The sequence below is a fragment of the Eleutherodactylus coqui genome, chromosome 10 (genome assembly GCF_035609145.1).
Source record: "Eleutherodactylus coqui strain aEleCoq1 chromosome 10, aEleCoq1.hap1, whole genome shotgun sequence".
In the NCBI taxonomy this organism is placed as follows: Eukaryota; Metazoa; Chordata; class Amphibia; order Anura; family Eleutherodactylidae; genus Eleutherodactylus; species Eleutherodactylus coqui.
In genome coordinates this window covers 12,466,536-12,477,959 of record NC_089846.1, presented here as the reverse complement: position 1 = coordinate 12,477,959, position 11,424 = coordinate 12,466,536, and the positions used below count along the sequence as shown (strand labels likewise).

General features: G+C 53.8%; 1 long non-coding RNA gene and 3 other non-coding genes across 5 annotated transcripts; all 4 read right to left on the bottom strand.

Moving 5' to 3' along the window:
* Window positions 1–3,795: 3,795 nt before the first annotated feature.
* Window positions 3,796–8,482, bottom strand: LOC136580048 (uncharacterized). Of its 2 annotated transcripts, XR_010786942.1 has the most exons (4): window positions 8,123–8,482; window positions 6,102–6,136; window positions 5,636–5,671; window positions 3,796–4,792 (listed from the first exon to the last, which is right to left on the bottom strand). It is a non-coding gene; the product is annotated as an uncharacterized lncRNA (long non-coding RNA). The 2 variants fall into 2 exon arrangements; XR_010786941.1 differs by lacking the exon at window positions 8,123–8,482 and having other exon boundaries at window positions 6,102–6,982.
* LOC136581189 (small nucleolar RNA SNORA17) lies at window positions 5,474–5,605 on the bottom strand. The gene has a single exon (XR_010787062.1). It is a non-coding gene; the product is annotated as a small nucleolar RNA SNORA17 (small nucleolar RNA).
* LOC136581191 (small nucleolar RNA SNORA17) lies at window positions 5,938–6,069 on the bottom strand. Its single transcript, XR_010787064.1, has one exon. It is a non-coding gene; the product is annotated as a small nucleolar RNA SNORA17 (small nucleolar RNA).
* LOC136581190 (small nucleolar RNA SNORA17) lies at window positions 7,959–8,090 on the bottom strand. Its single transcript, XR_010787063.1, has one exon. It is a non-coding gene; the product is annotated as a small nucleolar RNA SNORA17 (small nucleolar RNA).
* Window positions 8,483–11,424: the final 2,942 nt, after the last annotated feature.

The window sequence follows — 11,424 nt, the reverse complement described above, 5'->3', positions numbered from 1 at the left end:
GATCACAAAGTCACCGGCAACCGAACAGTCAACCGCTTTGCAACTTGTGTTGATAGGTTGCAATAAGACGGCATTAGCCAATAGTAAGTCGCAGGGCGCCGCCATCTTCATGTCGCACGGCCACCGTGTCGCCTGAACACGTCTCAGGACGTCACTCATAGTCCCTATGACTTGTAAAAACAAGAATCTGCCAAGAACACCCCACGAGGGAATTCGCAGCCGTTCCTGCGTGATCCGGGCGGCGGTTTTATCTGCATCACATCACGGTTCTCTTATGTGACAAGTAGCAGCCGGCGCAGCTCTGCCAGCGGGCATCCTCTCCTACACAAGAGGTAGAATATGATAAAACCAGCGCCAATCATTTACAACCCGGAGGTTACTGCAATTCCGAAACCAGTCTGATCAATACTAAGTGATTCGTGATACTATACTGCCCTCAAGTGGCAAAATAGCAGTACTACTGCTGTAGTGAGTAGGTGCAGCTGTTCTATAGTGGACTGCCTGTGGCTATCCGGGCATGCTGGGAGTTGTGGTTGTACAAGCTCTGTGGATCCACAGGCCGTTGCTCTGAACCGACTGGGGCCCAACAGCAGCAGATAATGCTGGAGATACAGAGGAAGGTTTATCCCAACGGCCCAGAATCAGGCGGATCTTCAGCTGTGCACAATAAGCAGGTTATTAAGGGTCACCAGCGGGATTGTCACAGATCTTAGTTCCACATACTTGCTCTGGTTAGTTTGTGCCCATATTGTGTTCTGCGCCCCTATATGAAACTGAGTAATTGCGCTGGAAGGCGGCACATCTGGAACTACATCAGCCATTTAAATCGCGGCGTTTGCCGCGCACAAATGAACATCTCCGGCCGGAGCAAAAAGTGCCGTAAGACGCCAAGTATCTAAAAATGCACCAACACTGGTGGAGCGGCCCGTGGGCGGATCTGCAGACACAATGCAAAGAGAACAGAACCCAATGAGCTGATATAAATCATATTATATAATGACCTGCTCTATTACTCTTCACCAAGGGTCTCCATTGATTGGTAGGAATGCTGCCCTCCAATAGGTGGCGCTGCAGAGGTATTGCTCCATCCTCTGCAGTGGGTCACAGTTTCTCCCACTGTATTCAATGGGAGGCATTGCATCGCTTGCACCTAGCCCATCATGTGCTGCTGGCGGCCCCCCGCTGGGAGAGGCGCTGCAAGAGCATGCACAAAAGGTAGGACACACCAAAATTAGTTCCTTGCATCGCATCGAGGTGCAATTTGGGCAAACATTGCTCATGTCTAGACCTCTGCAAAAGAAAGGGGTCATATTTGGGCATCTCAACTCACAAATCCCACCAGTGTGAACCCGGCCTTCTTCCCCCCTCATACAGGCGCTTCACCACTTCCAGCACTGCGCTAACTGCAGTACAACGCTCCCATTGTTTTCAGTGGGGCCGCGCAGACAGACGCTGGAGCGCGGCAATTTTTTTAAGCTGTACATTTCCGAGCGTCACCCATGGAGGTGAATAGGGGAGGCGCTGCTGACCCATGGGTTTTGACCTTGTTAAATGCTCTAGTTACACTATGTGTGAGAATATTCACCTAGCAGGCGCCATCAGGGTCCCCGCCGCTGCTCTCCGGCAGACCATTTCTTGCTGGTAACAGGGATTGAAAACCCCACCTCCAGCAAGAGATCGCTCTGATTGGTTGAGCCAGCGCTTGAGAACCAATCAGAAGAGCAAGAGATTGTCAGAGGTAGGAACGCCAGCGAGCAGCAGGAGGGACCCGGATGGCGTCTGCTAGGTGAGTATTTTATTTCCCAGCTTCCTTGGCCAAGGGTCACCACGCATGCCAACGCTGCGGAAACAATAGACGGGTTGAAAAACAGCATTTTCTGCAGTGTTTTTTTTCTTCCTCTCCAAACACCCTTCTGAGGGCGATCCTGATCAATAGTGTTCATATGGCTCAGGTGGAAGGGCAGTAGGGACAAGCCAAGCCTAGCCTAGGGGCCCCGCTCACAGCCGCGGTAGGGACAAGCCTAGCCTAGGGGCCCCGCTCACAGCCGCGGTAGGGACAAGCCTAGCCAAGGGGCCCCGCTCACAGCCGCGGTAGGGACAAGCCTAGCCAAGGGGCCCCGCTCACAGCCGCGGTAGGGACAAGCCTAGCCAAGGGGCCCCGCTCACAGCCGCGGTAGGGACAAGCCTAGCCTAGGGGCCCCGCTCACAGCCGCGGTAGGGACAAGCCTAGCCAAGGGGCCCCGCTCACAGCCGCGGTAGGGACAAGCCTAGCCTAGGGGCCCCGCTCACAGCCGCGGTAGGGACAAGCCTAGCCTAGGGGCCCCGCTCACAGCCGCGGTAGGGACAAGCCTAGCCAAGGGGCCCCGCTCACAGCCGCGGTAGGGACAAGCCTAGCCTAGGGGCCCCGCTCACAGCCGCGGTAGGGACAAGCCTAGCCTAGGGGCCCCGCTCACAGCCGCGGTAGGGACAAGCCTAGCCTAGGGGCCCCGCTCACAGACGTGGTAGGGACAAGCCTAGCCTAGGGCCCCGCTCACAGCCGCGGTAGGGACAAGCCTAGCCTAGGGGCCCCGCTCACTGCTGCAATGCCCTTGCTAAACCACTGTACCCAGCTATATAGAGACCCATCTTCGATGTGAGCCAAATGTGACAAATCACTGAATGGCACGCCCACCATAAGGATGGGTAAGGTCCCCTGGTGCAAGGAGAGAGTCATAACTGACTCCTTGGCAGGCTTGTTTGCCGCCCCCCCCCCCCCCCCCCTATACTTCGCACCACACGGGGCTCTAAGGGCAGGTGGCCACAGCTATACAAATGGCCAGATAGTTCCATCAGAGCATCAGACTTCATCTGAGGCTCCGGGTTTGAAATCCAGTCAGGCATAATTTGACATAAACAGCAAGTTGTCCTTGTTAGTCACAGAGAAGGTATATGGGGAGGATGCAGCAGTGGAGGCGGATGTTGGACACCTTTGCCTTAATTTTGATAAACTTTCTCCATTGCTGATATAGGAGGTATTTAATACTGGAGATCAGCGGCACAAGGAAACCAGTCAGCGACTGGGCACAGGGAGGCAGCATGATAATGTGCAGGGGCAGAGAATCCCAGGTCCGTAGAGAAGATCAGACGTCACATCCGTGCCACCTGTACTAGACCTAGGCCTACCGACACTGACCTCGGTTTCCTGCAGGTCAGTGCGAGCGCACCTTCTGGTTGTGGAGTCTCACAGCATTTGTCCTGCTCCTCCTGTGGATGCGGCAGCGCAGTCACCGCTGTGGGGAATCTCATTAGGATTTGGCCAGACTCTTCCATTAGCCACGACTTGGCAATTAACTGCTTCACTTTGCAGCCGGCAGCTGCCGCTCAGCCAACACCACCTATGGCCCCAATGATTCCCCCATAATGAGGAATTCTCCCAGCATCCGGCCGCGCCCTCCATCCTCATTCTGCGGCCGCGCCCTCCACCCTCATTCTGCGGCCGCGCCCTCCACCCTCATTCTGCGGCCGCGCCCTCCACCCTCATTCTGCAACAAGTAAACCCCACGGCGGCTCGGACCGCTTCAGCGTATCCACATGGCGCGAGCCAGAACACAAAGTGTCTGACGCAACTCCATCAGCCCGCTAGTGTGTCCAGCTAGGGAAGGGGGCGCCGAGGAGCAGGTAGGTGAAGCCTCAATACTCCACCCACATACTAGAGCTGCCCTTGCTGAGTGCAACACTGACTGGTGCCCCTGTGGGCGAGGAACGTTACTGCAGTGAGTTCCTGGTTAATATGTAGAGAAGAGACAGAAGCCGCACTGGGGTAAAGGATTTTATTAAAATAAAGTATAAAAACACAAGAAAATCTACACAGCCCACCCAATCAGAGCAGAGCATTACATATGGGACGTTAGATTTATGGTATGTATGCACAGAGCCCACACAAGGAGGGGGAAGTCATTCCATGGTGAATTTGAACCAGCAGAATAGATACACGCTGTGGACTTCAAAATCCCCACTGTAAATTCCGCTCAAAACACCCGCAGCAGACAGCTCCGTTCTCATTGCAGTGGCGACACTTGGTATTGCAGACTTGCTCACACTGAAGTGAGAACTTGCCCTCTAATAGCAAGTCTGGCCACCGCTATGGGAACAGCTCTCCGCTTCCTGCATGGCCACATCGACCCAGCAAACAGCTGATCAGCAGGGGCCCCGCTTGATTTATTTTGTCAACAACCCCTTTAATTTCAATGTCTTTGTATAAAAGTCAAACCCCTTGCTCTTCCCCAAATGCCCACTCACCTTAACAGCCACACATTATAAGACTGTCTGCAGTCACCACTACAGGATGCCCGCTGCTCTTGGGCAGCACTGGTCCATGAAAGCAGGTGTAGAGTCTTAGACTAATGGTGTGTAACCGGTAGTCCGAGAAGCGGGGCGGCCATCTTTGTTCCTCCATGCTCAGAGGAGCGTCAACTCCAGTCCAAGTTACCCAACAGGTCGATTTGTGGATCATCTATAAACAGGACGCCTGGCGCCAGTCGTGGGGCGCCAACAAGGACATCACCAGGAAATACTGAACCCACAACCTGCGGGGTGGACTTAAGGACCAGAGTTAGAAACTGCTCTAAGTCTACCCCAACAACACTCATGTACACCGCGGGGGGAACCTAGGAGAACTGGTCATTCTGGGTAACATTGAGTCTGGCACATTCCCCTTCTAACCCATTGACGTCTCTCAACCAGAGAAGAGCCCATCGATGCACAAGACAAAACTGGCGTCCATTCTTCACCGTGTCCTCAGACCGGAGTCACCCTGAAAAACAAGGAGCACCCACATTAATGATCCGAGCCCAGATATTTAAAGGAGTTTCAGGTTTAGAAACAAGTGCGTATACACTTCTAATCAGCGGGTCCACAGATCAGCGCGTGGCGAGTACTGAGCCGCCCCAGAGCTAAGCTGACCGGCAGCCCGGTTTATGACCTCTATTCACTTTAGGGGGCTTTCACACGGGCGGCATTATCCCACAAGACCCCGCCGCCACATGGTAGATGCCATACCAAAATTCACAGGGCTGCCTGCAGAAATGAAAAGGTCTTTGGCTGCTTTCACATCCGCAGTGGAAGCTCCGGCAGGGAACAATCCCAGCATGCAGCACCTTCATCCGGTAAGCCGCAGGACAGCTGAGCGCCCGCCATTATGGTCAATAGGCGCTGTTCAGTCACAGTGGATTCTGCTCCGCCATGGATTTCCCCTCTATCCCGCTTTCCAAACGAAGCCTGAGCGCAGAATTAAATCTGCCTGCAAGTCCATATCAAGAGGCGCAGCTAGAACTGCGGAGTTACACAGCGGCCGATTAGGGAGTGTTGTAGAATAATTCCACCTGTGTGGAGGCCCCCATAGATGCCCGTTAAACCCACCGACTGCCGGAGGGGGAGCAGCACCAACAGTTAGTTTTAGGAGTCTGTGAGGGTCTAGGGGACCCCGATACAACATAGTGTCCGGCTGGAAATCATTCTTAGCGCCCACATGGCGAGCGCCGAGCGTAGACGCAGCCGCGATTCTCTGTGCCACCTAATGACACAAACATGATACGAGGATCATGTCCGCAACGCCTGTAGGGGCAGGAAAATACGGAAAACACGAAGACCCACATACCTGTCTGGCAGAGGCGCCAGGAGCACCGCGACCGTCCTGTAGGAAAGACATACAGCCGTGTTACTACAACCAAGCGTTACAGCAGACCCCAAATTCACTGCACCCCCGAGCACACAGCAGCACGCCCCAGTGTTCGTGTGTCATCGGCCCCGCTTTTCTTTTTTAAACCCTTTATAATTTTTTTATTTTTACTTGCCCTGAGACCCCCTCTAAGCCACTTACTGACCCGACAGCCCCGCAGCGGTGCAGTCCCATGTAAGACAGCAGCCCCCCCCCCCCCATATAATGTAATCAATGCAGCAGATATCCGGCTGGAAATCATTCTTAGCGCCCACATGGCGAGCGCCGAGCGTAGACGCAGCCGTGATTTTCTGTGCCGCCTAATGACACAAACATGATACGAGGATCATGTCCGCAACGCCTGTAGGGGCAGGAAAACAGCGCAATACAAAGATGGTCAACGTACCGGTCCTCCGAGCCTCCGGGGGCGCTGCAGCCAGCCTGCAAGATATCAGAGAGGTTAGTATACAACAGCGACGACCACCATGATATTTACAGAGACACTGTACTACATCCCACCAATGTAAACAATACAGACATCAGACGTCACTGGTCAGTCGGAGGCCGGGGAGATTGCAGCTTTATGTGGCTGCAGAGCTGAACTCCTAACACTACAGTCTAGCTGAAAACCCATTCAGTCTCCCACAATATGGGCACCAGGTGTAGATGCTGCCCTGTGTGTCACCTACTGACAGCCATCATACCAAGGACAAGTCTGCATCACCTCTAGGGGGCAGCAACACCCCCAACAGTCCTGACTTAATGTGAAAACGGCATCACTTCGGGGATGAAGAATTGTGGAGTTTCTCCCACTACTTTCAGTGGAAGATCTTGCATCGCGTGCGCACAGTGCGATGCTGGCGCCATTGGAAACATTGGGCGGGGCGATGCGAGAGCACGCAGCATGGCAGAATAAAACGGGTTTTGATTCATGCATCGCTCCCGTGTGACCCCATTCAGAACAGCGCTCATATGTGCGGCTCGCAACACACAAATCTCACGCGATATTCTCGGCCGTATGAGTCGACCCAAGAGTGGCGCGTTTATTCTGTTGGAGAGAACGAGCGCCGCGGCAAACGTGTATAAATAGTAATACTAAAAAAAGGGCAAAACTCACTTAAAATAATGACATTTAACCACTTTGTCACCTTTGACCCCCACGACTGTCGCTGGGCTATGGGGGCTTTTTTAGTGAGCGAACAGTGTTAAGCGTGATCGCCGTTTTTGGTGCAGCTTATTTCCTTATCGTTTGGCCAGCTGTTACATTCTTGTGGCCGCCGCCGCCCCCCCCCCCCCCCAGCGGTCACTGATTGCTCGTTAACGGACGCAAAGTTTACGAAAACTGCAATTATTAAAGGGAACTCACAGAACTTCCGGCTGAGATGAAGCCAGTGCCTGCTCTCCCAGCCGCTGCGCCGGACGTTCTGGACAGAGCCAAGCGCATATTAATGAAGGTTCCACAGCCGCGCTCAGCTGCCCACAACACCCGGCAGGGAGACCAGCGTGAGGGCGGCTCGCCTCACCCAGGAGGCGCCAAGATGGAAAACCCCTTTAATAGTGAGCAGTAACCAACCAAGTTTGCGAGCCGCTGCCTTCAGCCCACAGACCCCCGCAGGAGCCGCTGTACGCCACCTGCCCCTCCCTACAGCCTCCGCAGCCAACCAGCTTGTTGACGGTTTCCACGGACTACAACTATTCTTCTGGCCGCTCACATCACTGATTTGCTGCAGACTTTGGCGCAGATTTCACCCTTACAACTGAACTCAAATTGAAGGAGTGAAATACGCTGCAGCTCAGTGCTGTGCGAGCGCGCCTGTAGGGGCGTCCCGGGCATGAAACACTGTAAAGGGTTAAAGTGTCAGAACTGAATCCTCGCTTATCCCGGCCGCCATAGAACCATCCCCACTGGGCGGTCACGTGCACAACGCGCGGCGTACACCCGCCGCCTCTCCCAGCACCGCGGCCGCCGCCTCTCCCAGCACCGCGGCCGCCGCCTCTCCCAGCACCGCGGCCGCCGCCTCTCCCAGCACCGCGGCCGCCGCCTCTCCCAGCACCGCGGCCGCCGCCTCTCCCAGCACCGCGGCCGCCGCCTCTCCCAGCACCGCGGCCGCCGCACGCGAGGATTTAATGTTACTTCATTGTAACCCTTTAAGGTTTTTTAACTGCCCTGGAGACCCCCTCTAGGCCACTTACTGACCCGAGAGTTCTGCAGCGGTGCAGTCCCATGTAAGTAAACCCCCCATATAATCCAATTAACGCAGCACATGTCCGGCTGGAAATCATTCTTAGCGCCCACATGGCGAGCGCCGAGCGTAGACGCAGCCGTGATTCTCTGTGCCGCCTAATGACACAAACATGATACGAGGATCATGTCCGCAACGCCTGTAGGGGCAGGAAAACAGAGCAATACAAGGATGGTCAACGTACCGGTCATCCGAGCCTCCGGGGGCGCTGCAGCCAGCCTGCAAGATATCAGAGAGGTTAGTATACAACTGCGACGACCACCATGATATTTACACAGACGGAGTAATGTAAGCACTACTGGACTGTCAGATGCCAGAGGGATGGCAGCATTAGGTGGCTGCAGAGCTGAACTCCTAACACAACGCCCCGAGCACCACCTACTGACAACCGTCATACCAGGGACAAGTCTGCAACACCTCTAGGGGCTGCAAACAGTCTGGCGACCCCACCCCCGGGGACTACAAGTACCAAAGAGCAAACACTGGGGTATCAGCTCAGACGGACCCGTGCGGACTACAAGCCCCAGCGGCCAGCGGCCCTCCAGCCGCGCGCTCGGCGGAGAAAGAGAGCGGACATGCGCCGACGAGTCCTTAAATAGCCGCCTACGGAGCGTCAGAAGGGTCAAAGCTGCAGAGTGAAGTGTAGCCGCTAGATGGCAGCAGAGCTATACATTCTCTTATGTCTATGGAGCGCAGGTTAGATCGATGCGGTGATAATTCAAATGACCACCAGATGGCGCCAGAAGCGTAATTATATAGTGTTATACTGTACAGAGGCTGGGGGTGGGGGGCTAATCATCACTGCTCGGGGTCATATAGTGATAGATTATGGGGGGATAGAGTGTATATACAGACTAGAGAGCCGCCATAGTTGGGGTTATTGGTAGGTGGCTGCAATGTGTGATTATAACAGCTTTATACAATGGTGGAACTGCATAGTAGAAGAGGGGTTCATCAAGATCACAAGTTCTCCCCCATCCACAGGATATCAGCAGGGTAGGGGGTGACTGGCTGATCGGAGGGGGTCTCACCACTGAGAGCAGAACAGAAGAGCAGGACATGGGGCGCCCGTTCTTGAGACTGGTGGGGGTCTCAGCGGGGTACAAGTGATCCACCACCCTGTGGGTGACTTGTAATCATAATGTATGATGGCGCTTGTGCCCTCTGCACTCCATATACTGGAGATGGACCCCAGGCAGCGGCAGAGAACCCGTGACCCCCAAGGAGGGGCATCTATCCAGCGACATCGCAGAGCCGGATTTGTCTTCTGGTGTTTTATATTATCAAGAACTGAACTTTATCCCAGAATAGAAAGTCAGAAAGTCTCGTCGGCGTCCAGAAGGGCCAAATCCCGCATTATGGTGATAATCTCTCCTAGAATCACCGCTTCTGCGGACTTCAAGGAACCTTATGGGGGCTCCTAAAAACCGTATGATCAGCATGAGGGACTCGGAAGAAGAATATAACGGAGGGCCCCTCCCCCACAACAAGCCACATATATACGCATGGAAACAGCGTATCTATTGGAGCACTGCGGACTCGGATTCAGCGGCTCAGCTCTACTATACCCAGCGGGGCGCCGAGCCTTTATACTACCTGAGGCAAAGCGTGAAATGGTGCCCCCGCTCCCCTGGTAAACCCCCCCCCCCCCACACACACTTATTTTACAGGCATTAAAAGAGTGAAAACACAAAGAACCAACAGATATTTGTACCGCTGAGACTTCTCTGGAGAGACAAAGTAACAGCGCCCCTAGTGGAAGCTCTGAGAGGAAGAGCCTCCGTTAATGGCCCCAGTAATAATAGGGACCGCAGTAGTAATAATACCCCATAGTGGCTCCAGCAGAAACAGTTATTCCCATTTATTGCCCCAGTAGTAATAGTGTTCCCATTAGAGGTCCCAGTAGTTATTGTGGCCCCAGTAGTAACTGTGACCTTCATAGTGGCCCCTGCAGTAATAGTGCCCATTAGTGGACCTCCAGGCGGGCAGCAACCTGACTAGCATTTTACTCACTTTAGCGCCATTCTACCCGCTGTCATCAGTCTATGACCCCTAACCTTTCCGCCCACCATCTGCACTACGTACAGAAACGCATGCGGGGGGGGTGAAGTCGGGGGCCACAGACTGATGGCAGCAGTGGTGGCAGGAGAGAGAGGCGCTACAGGCCCAGTGAGAGAGATGCTTGTCGGGCTGCTGCCCGCCCGGTTTGTAGGTGGCGATTAGCGACAGCGCTACAAATCGCATGTATGTGAAGTCCATGCTCTCCAATGGGCTCCTTCACATGAGCGATGTTTTGTCGGCTGCTACATTGTGAGAAAAAAAATTGCGGATTGCTAAATATTGCCGCAATTTACACGGTTTTGTAGCCCATGTTTCCCTATGGAGCTTTCCTTTGTGTTGCATCACATTGCACGAAAACGTGACAAATCAATCACAGCAATTAACTGAACGCTGGCTCTGATTGGCTGAGGCGCGAAATTTGAGAACCAATCAGAGGCAGCGCTTCCTGGAGGCGGGGATTGTCAAACTCCTGACCAGGCAGCTCTGCTGGAGAACTTCAAACAAGTGTCAGCGAGCTTCAGAAGTGCGGCGGAGCTGACAGCGCCTCTTAGCTGATGTATTTGTTTTTTTTTATGCAGCTAGGGCTTATTTTTGGGATAGGATTATATTTCAGTCCCAGCAAAAGAGCGCTACAAAGTTGTATGACTTTGTGGCGACACAAAATTGCGATATCACCACAAGAAAACGCAGCGATATCGCAGAGAACACCGATCCAATATTGCTGCTATATTCTAATGGCGATATCTCTGTCATCCGTGTGAAACGGGCCTTATAGTCAGAGTGAGCAAACGAGCCGAAGGAAGAGAGACAAGCGGAAACAAAACGGATCCGTTATAAGGAGATGGAAAGGGAATGAAACGGAGAATTAATTGTGGAGAACTGACCCCTTGTAGGGAGGCTCTAGTACCCTGTTGTACCGCCTCTAGCTTGGATACAAGATGTGGTACGGGTGGGCATGGAGGTTCTAGTACCCTGTTGTACCGCCTCTAGGTTGGATACAAGATGTGGTACGGGCGGGCATGGAGGCTCTAGTACCCTGTTGTACCACCTCTAGCTTGGATACAAGATGTGATACAGGTGGGCATGGAGGCTCTGGTACCTTGTTGTACCGCCTCTAGCTTGGATACAAGATGTGGTACGGGTGGGCATGGAGGCTCTAGTACCCTGTTGTACCGCCTCTAGCTTGGATACAAGATGTGATACAGGCGAGCATGGAGGCTCTAGTACCCAATTGTACCACCTCTAGCTTGGACACAAGATGTGACACAGGTGGGCATGGATGCTCTGGTACCTTGTTGTACTGCCTCTAGCTTGGATACAAGATGTTCTACGGGTGGGCATGGAGGCTCTAGTACCCTGTTGTATCCAAGCTAGAGGCGGTACAAGATGTGATACACAGGAGGCATGGAGGCTCTAGTACCCTGT